Genomic DNA, 8,655 nt, shown 5'->3' with positions numbered 1-8,655 from the left:
TTGGCTGTGCTCAAGTTTCTTATTTGTAATTATTGGGTAGCACTTTCTGATGAGGAACCCTTTATAAAGGGTCTATAAATTGTAACAAATGGCTTTATGAGTGGCATATGATTGGTTTAAAATGATGTACTAAATACAGGACGACTATGGAAAATGCTGAAGCCGTATGACAAGTCACCTACGCCAGAATTCAAATATTTTAGTTGCACATACACATGTCTTCCGCTACCAACAATTGCACATACATGCATACTTCAGTTGTCCATGCATACAGTACATACTTAACTTTCACACACATTGAGCAAAATTATAACGCTTTTGTTTTTGCCCCTATTTTTAACGTGCTGAACTCAAAGATCTAAGACTTCTTCTATGTGTAAAAAAGGCTTATTGCTCTCAAATATCGTTCACAAACCTGTCTATATCTGTTAGTGAGCACTTCTCCTTGGGTAGTAGTATTGTAAAGTGCAACACCAATCCTTAATAAAGCCAGTTATAATGCATAAACTTTCTATATGCCTCCTTATAAGACAGTGGTTTACATAATGTTCCCACCCCTTGTTAAATGAGGGAACTCAGCAGCGATCTTGCCTGTTCTTTGCTGACAGCGGCAGTATTGCTCTGTCCACCTGCACTTCCCCACTCATGCTTTGGGAGTTCTCTAAAGTACTCATCTCAAAAATGTTGAAACTCATAAAGTGTAAAGTAGAGAACACAGAGGTCAGTGGACACTCAAAACAAAAAGCTTAATGTTAACACTATCATAAAATAACTGTCACTGAGCCGCAGAGTGGTGTTCTCTTTTCATGTGAAGAGCTTTCTGGTACTCCACAGTGTTTCCTCTGAAGATGCACAGTTGTTCTGCTGCCACATCCACAGCGCTACTCTTCCTGTGTTTATTGGCAGTGACTGAGAGTGAAAGTGACTCTCCTGTTTTCTTTAATGAGTCAGGCCCCAGGCATACTAAAACCCACTACACACATCGACGTGGAGCTCCTGTTGGACTGTTCTTTCACAGTGAAGTCTTACTCCCAGGGGATCAGGACAGCTTGAAATGTGGAACCCCCCTGTTTGTTCCAGTCATTGTTCCAGGAATCTGTTGGCGTTGTCCACTTTGTAGCTATTACAGAGGCGGGCTCTGGATCACAGCACTAATTAGCAGCTAATTTATTAAAGATACTTCCACCCTGAGAGAACTGTACCTCGTTATACATCATTAATGTGTTTAATGTGTTTCAGGAGTTAGAGTCATTTAGGGCTGGAGGGGCCACACTTTAGTTTGGTTTTTCTGCAATACAAGGAACCGAAACTTAAATACCATCCATTCAAAAACAATTTGTTATGTAAGTTGGAAATATACATATATATAAATAATATTTTTCACTACCTGGAAAAGTCTTAAATTACACACATTTTACATTTCACACATATAATCTATTTCATTTCTTAGATTGAATAGCTAAACCCACATTTTCACACTGTTTGTTTTTATTTTAGTCATCCCTTTATATTGTACAAAACTAACTTTTTGCATTGTCGCCTCTATGGTTGATTCAAACTCTAAATTTTGGATTATTGTGAACGTTTTAGAAAGTGTCCATCACCCAAATCCACACTTTTGGGCCTGAGAGCACATTGGTAATTGAGAGAAAAGACACATGCATGATCAGACCTTGTTTCCAAGGGGCCACACACATGATAAACTGTAACATAGTATCAGCAATGAAGGGAATTCATATTTCAGTTGTGGACAACCTTCCCAAAATGAACAATCAGAGTTGTATTTTCACCATTAATGCAAATCATGAGCTTGAACTGCTTACTACTTGATCTTTGGGTGGCATCCACTTTCCCCTCATTCTCCTTGGACTACCTCTACTCACTACATTACCCAGAAATTATCTCAATAACTAGTGCTTGTAATGTTGACAGAAAGAGAACAATTCTTTCTAGTTAAAGGACACATTTTCTTTTTGTCTCAACTATTTGCACAAAAAAGACCAAACCAGCAAAAGAAATGATCCCACTAACAACTGTTTCATGTGTACTCAGCTGTTTTAGGACATGAAGGAACTAATTTAGCCTTTAAAAGAAAGAAACCAGATATTTGTGACCCAAAGATTTCCATCTTCAGAATGAACCATGGGTTTAGGGCTGAGGGGTGGGGAAGTCAGAAGTCAACAGTATTTAGAGGAGAACAAACTGATTGTTGGTGTTAATTCTTTCATGACAATTGTTGCCAATAAGGGAAGTATTTCCTTCTCCTTAAAAGAAAAAACAGAAAGTCATGCACACATCGCTCAACACACGTCTTGTCACCAAAACTACAGTTTGTTTCAACATGGTGTCTCTCCCAAATCCAAAGTCTGGTCCTTTTCAAGTGTGAACGCCTCACAGCTCAGAAGAACACTTGACAGTATGATTGACTTTTTCTGGATGACTGTTGAACCTTTGGTACAATGTGGTAAGCATGTAATTTTCCTTTTTATTATTTGGTCATTGCCGGCCTCTGTTCTCGGCCTGGAAATCAATCAAATGAGATGGCTCCTGGACAGTTTTTGCCTTGTTTGCTTTGCTCTTTTGCATAACTGCTGACATTTTGTTGGAGGTGGAGCTAATCGAGCCGTTCTGTGAGCCACTCATCTTGCGTTGGGTTTGGACATCCTCGGTGAGAGTTAGGGAGCGTAGTTATTACTGACCCAGACGCCTCCCTGAAGACAGGCCACTGAATATTCAAATCTGGTTCCAAGGAACCATCAACTACTCAAATCACACACACACACACACACACACACACACACACACACACACTTTAAGACACACGCTTCCCATTCACATTGATTTATTTGCTATGTGTCTTTCCTTGCGTTCTGTGTTATTTTCTATGTGCAAAGTGAAAATGGACATAAAAAAGTGGTTGGAAGTGCCCTTATATATATATATATATATATATATATATATATATATATATATATATATATATATATATATATATATATATATGTATAATGAACATTTTCAACTTAGGTAGAATCAAAGATGGGAACATGTTGCTTAAAAAACACTGAATATTTAACAAATCTGCCCCGTTAAAGGCTTGTGATACTCATACCCAAACAAATAAAGGTGTCAATATTTTCCACTTTAGTGAGTAGAAAGGAATTTACTTTGGTTAAAGGAGTTTGGTTTTCTTTTCAGGCGATGGATGCTTTCGCTCCATGTTTTTACCATTTCAAAGTGCACCAAATATTACAAATTAGAGCACTTTTATGGAGCTAGATTTGTTTCTTTATTACATGCAAGAAAATAATTAATCTGAGAGAAAAAATTGTTTAGGTGAAATATCACACTGACAGCAAAAAAGCATTTTCTGAGAGAATAAACAAAATTTGAGAGAAAAACTTTTCATTCCAATCAATCAATCAATCAATCAACAATATTTGAGACAAAAAAAGTTTAAAAATGAATTCGAAATTTCTTAAATTATTTCTGAGAACCAAATTCTCTCACAAAATACATTTTTTCAACCTCAAATATACGTTTTTCTGTCAGTGTGAAAAAAATTCTCTCAAAACGTTTTTCTTCTTGCTCTCCAAGAGTCTTTGCTCTCGATGCCATGTTCTGCTCTCGTCTCAGGATTTTTCTCTCGCTGTTAAAATAACGTCGAGGGCTGGCCGTGTTCCTCTGGCCGGCCGGGTCACAAGACACTGTCTTGTCTCGGGAGTCCATCTCAATCATCACACCATTGTCACCGGCATGTTGCCATAGTTGAGTGCGGAAGCTAGCGTTAGCTTACTAGCATCCACCCCGCTTCCTAATAAATACCTTTTCATTATCTCGACACTTTAACAGTCCAACTGAAAGCCCGGAGGTGAGCTCCAGGTCCAGACCACCGTCAGTGGACCCCGACCTGATCTGATCGGAGCTCCAGACCAGGTAGCAACGGCACCCAAACCCCAAATTAATGTTACCTAAAAATAACACAGTAGCTTCTTGTGCCTAAATGTAACCAATCTGCGACTGTTTCCCAACGTTAACGCCCTCGTTAAAATGCAACCCTTACATTCTCTAAGGATGTATTTTCTCCAATGCTAGCGGCGTTTACGGGGATCTCCTGCAGGTCGTGTTACAGGGCAGGAATAAAAGACTGCTATCGTGGTGAGGGTTGAAACACTTGTTGTATTTTAGGTTCTCGTGAAACTCTTGTTCCTGTAGCCATAAGTACTAATTCATTACACCGGTTGAATGAGAATTCATCCTCCACTATCAACTTCTAATGCTCTTATTCATCAAGAAGGGATTAAATGTTTTCTGCTCTCTGTAATTAAGAGCTGGAGCGAGGGAGCTTAAGGGGATTCACTTTAAAGGCTATTTTTGAAAACCCTGATCCTTCTGTTACAAGACAGTAAAATGGGAAATAGACCGAAATAAACATTTCCTTCTTTGATCAACCCATGGGCGTGAACTGACCTCATTGAAGGTCTTTTGTTTTTATTTAGCATGAGAGGAAAAAAATACACAGAGCATTATTAAATGTCCTATGTTAAAAGCCATTTATGTGAAATTATTTTGTTAGATTAACATTTACAGATGATTAGAATGTTACAATCACAAAATGTAACAGCTGTGAAAAAGTGTATAAAACAGAGGAAACAAAGTATGAGAAAGAACAAATAAATGATTATCTTCTAAGGTGCATGGTGAACGTTAAGCTATGCTTAGAAGGCAGTGCTTTCCCAGATGCGTCTTGTTGTGCTGAACAAGCTGCACAGGGATTCATGATGCTGCTGTGAGGACTGGAGTTGTACATGGGAAGTACAGCACTAGGTATTTGCTTCAGTCTTTATGGTCTCGCATTGCCAGACGTTCCTTTGCAGCTCTGGTAGTCCACACAGCATTCTGGGATGGGAGACATGTGTGCTCTGGTTTATTGACATTTCTTTAAACCAATCACAATTGTCTTGGCCAAGATGCAGCTGCAAACTAACATTGTGAAGGAACTTGTTTTGGTGGAACATGTGTGGGTTCAGAGTTAGTTTTAGTTGGACAGATAGTCCAGCTAGCTGTCTGGATTTACCCTGCAGAGATCTGAGGACCAGGTAACCATAGTCCTCAGAATGGACAGATAGTCTAGCAGCTGTCTGGATTTACCCTGCAGAGATCTGAGGACCAGGTCACCATAGTCCTCAGATTGGACAGATAGTCTAGCTAGCTGTCTGGATTTACCCTGCAGAGATCTGAGGACCAGGTAACCATAGTCCTCAGAAATCAGCCGCAGGTTAGAACGCCAGCACAAAGGAAAAGGAAAGTAACGGGACATCCGGCCCATTGCACATAGTACACGCTGTGCCAGTGGTTTGAATTAAAACACACATCCTGTCTCCCAAATGGGCATGGACCCTATTTTAAGCTAAGTTTGCATTAACTGTCAGTTTGACACTTCCAACAGATTCAAAACCAAATCATTTACTCAGTGTACAGTTAAAAAGGTGAGAAAAGCAAATTTGTCGCGAGGCGTCTGGTTTCCTCTGAAAACTGACATTAACAGTGTTGAAATTAGGGGTTGTGTTACTGTAGTTCTGGATAGTTCTTACATTCTTGTGAAAGGAAACAAAACTATTATAGCATAATGACAATCCCACGCTCTGTGCAGCTTTGCCATGGTGGTGGGAGGGTATAAGCCTGCAGGTCTCTGTGAAAAGGCATTCAGAGTCATCGACGAAGCCTATTGAGATTGTGAGATTATGTTTAAAAACGGCAGATTGCTGCGTACAACAAGCTCATCTCCACAATGTGGCTGGATTGCACTTAAATTGCATTGACTAGTGTTCATCACTTTCTTCTGAATTGACCAGCATAGCACGTGAACATAATCCTTATTTGCAGGTTAGCATGCTTGTTGCAGTAGTTTTTAAACCCACCCCTCATAAATAAAGAAATGTGCCTGTGCTGGTTGTGACTAAATGCCCGCTTGTTTTTGATTTCCTTTGCATAGGGAAGTAAATGAGAGGTGAGAAATGAATGTCCAACTCACGGTGTATTTTAGGCTGGTGAGCCATAATGACAATACATTTTTGTAATTTGTAGTTTCTGGAGTAAAATATCTAAAGTCACTGTCATGACATTTTAAAAGTCAAGCTTCGGACTGATGCTTCACATTTGTTCATTAAAAAAGGTTTATTAGAACCATCTGACATTTGGCTACACTTGTTTGCTGTCTTAACAAGAATCAAAGAAAACGACTGAGTCTATGTTTGTCTCTGTCTATCCTGTAAAATGTGGACTAGCTACATCTGTCTTTGTGTAATGTGATAAGACACATTAATGTTAGTTGGAGATTTGTGGCCGACCGCTGGGTGTAGTGATTGGGCTCAACGTGAAGCCGGCCGCCATGGAGGGTCAAGACACTGCAAGTGTTCCTTCCATCTCAAAGGTAAAGCAGCTGGTTTCACTGAGTAGCGTGTTTAACCATACAGAAAGAAGTAATCATACAGATCACCTGCTGAAACCCAAACCTACAAACTGTCAGACCTCTAAAGCACGAGGCTTGACACTCCTGATTTCAGGTGTCAAACGTATTCACATGCATTATTACCACACAAGCCAAACCAGAAAGGAGTAAGGCTATTTTTTAACGTATGGAGTAGAAAGTACAGATGATTGCGTGAAAATGTAAGGAGTTGAAGTAAGAAGTCTGCTGTAAAATAATTACTGCAGTAAAGCATACATTTCAAATTAAGCAAGGTAACATAGTATTTGTACGTTGTTATTTGACACGGCTGCCTGACGTAGATTGTACCATGCTCCACTGTGTTCAGGTGACTTGTGATCCTTATCTCTCACAGCGAACCATTGAAACAGGAGCCACCCGATATATCATCATGTAATCATTTTCTTTTCAAACCAACAGACAAGAGGTTTCACAGACTAAAAGATGCAGTGACTGTTCCTGGTTGAACCCCAGTGGTGATCACAGCTGATCAAAACTCACTCGCCTTGTTACCGTTCTGTCCCTTAATAAAAATGCATTTGCATATCTATGACAAATATGTATTACACTTTCAATGGCTTATTGTTTACAGACATGTATGAGATGATCGCAGAAATGGGAAATAAGACTGCACAGCTTCGATTTAATTGGATTTCTTATCTGGCCATTGTGTGCGTGATGAAATAGAGTACGGGCGGGAGACTTGAAGTCATGATCCATGCAGGGTTTAACTTTGCTGTCTTTGGTTATTCAAACAATCTGATGAAAACAGATAAGCTCATTTTTTAGGCCAATGCGAGGCCAATTTGAATTTTAAAAAAAATAGCTAGTTGTCATGTCATGTAATGCAATTGAAATTTAAATCAAAATGTAAAAGATTTTAAAGCAATAGTTTCGCAATGTGTAAAATACGCATTTTCGTTTTCTTGCCGAGAGTTAGATGAGAAGACCATGTCCGCTACGTAGACTCTTAGCTTAGCACAAAAACAGGAGAAAGAGCTTTGTCCAAGATCCTACCAGCCCCTCTAAAGCTCGCTCATCATCACCAAAATAACAGGAACACTCCCATATTAACACTTATACAGTTCATTCAGCTAATTCAACAGTAATCCGTTTCTTCCCATTCTGTGTATGAATGCAGCTCTAGACGGTTCCTCCCTGCCAAGCTAACACGTCTTCTAACTGTAGTTTCATATCTAGCGTACTGACATGAGCGTCTTCTCATCTAACTCTTGACACAAGAGAAAATCAATGGATTTCTCCAATTGTGGATAAAACCGTGTAAGAGACTCTGCACATGCAGACATGTTTCATGATGATCATGATGTCTCAGCAGACCAGAGGGCTCTGACCATTCTGCTGTGTAGCCTTGCAGAAAGTAGTTCAGTTGCGTAACCCTTAATTGTTACACAGGACATTGAAAAGGTACTGAATGCTCCAAGGTGCTGAAGTGCAGACTTAGTAAGGAAAGGGTTTATTATTATATGACTCACTTACTCAAGTTCTCAAGAAATATCATCTTGTTCTGTTCTTGTTTCTCTGAACTGTTGCCTGGGAACTCTTGTTCAGCGTAGGACTCAGTCTAATGGGGAGTGATTAGGCTGTCTGTGAGAAACAGTACTGTACGAGGCGGGAGAGAGATAATTCCAGCAGCTGACTGTTTCCATCCCCCGGCCTCTCCCTCCTGCTCTACACCTGCTCCCAGCAGGCTGCACCAAAGGATGCAACCTGCAGAGACTCTGGTTAACTACCAGCGTCCTCAGGCCTGAATGCAACGCTGATGATTGGGTTTGAGGGTCGGGGTCACTGATTACTCAAAAATACTACTTCTTTTTCTAGTGCTAAGACAAGAAATGATGTTTGAGTGATTAAATAAATGTAGATCAAATATCAAAACAAAAGACTGCTTGAACAAATGCTTCTGAATGTGGTCAATTATTATGATAATAAACATCATAACAACTAGATAAATTACAAAATGCCAGTGTTTACCAAGCAATGATTATATAAAATAGTATAAATATCAGACTGCATAAACTCAATAATCTAATGAATGCAATTTGTCTTTTATCCTAATATTACTAATATTACTGTGGTGTGTTATCCTTTGACGTCTTTGATTACTAGCCATGTTAGAGACGTGGCTTTGGGGGGGGGGGGGGGGG

Source organism: Etheostoma cragini, chromosome 9 (assembly GCF_013103735.1).
Source record: "Etheostoma cragini isolate CJK2018 chromosome 9, CSU_Ecrag_1.0, whole genome shotgun sequence".
Classification (NCBI taxonomy): Eukaryota; Metazoa; Chordata; class Actinopteri; order Perciformes; family Percidae; genus Etheostoma; species Etheostoma cragini.
Note: the sequence above shows the minus strand (reverse complement) of the source record.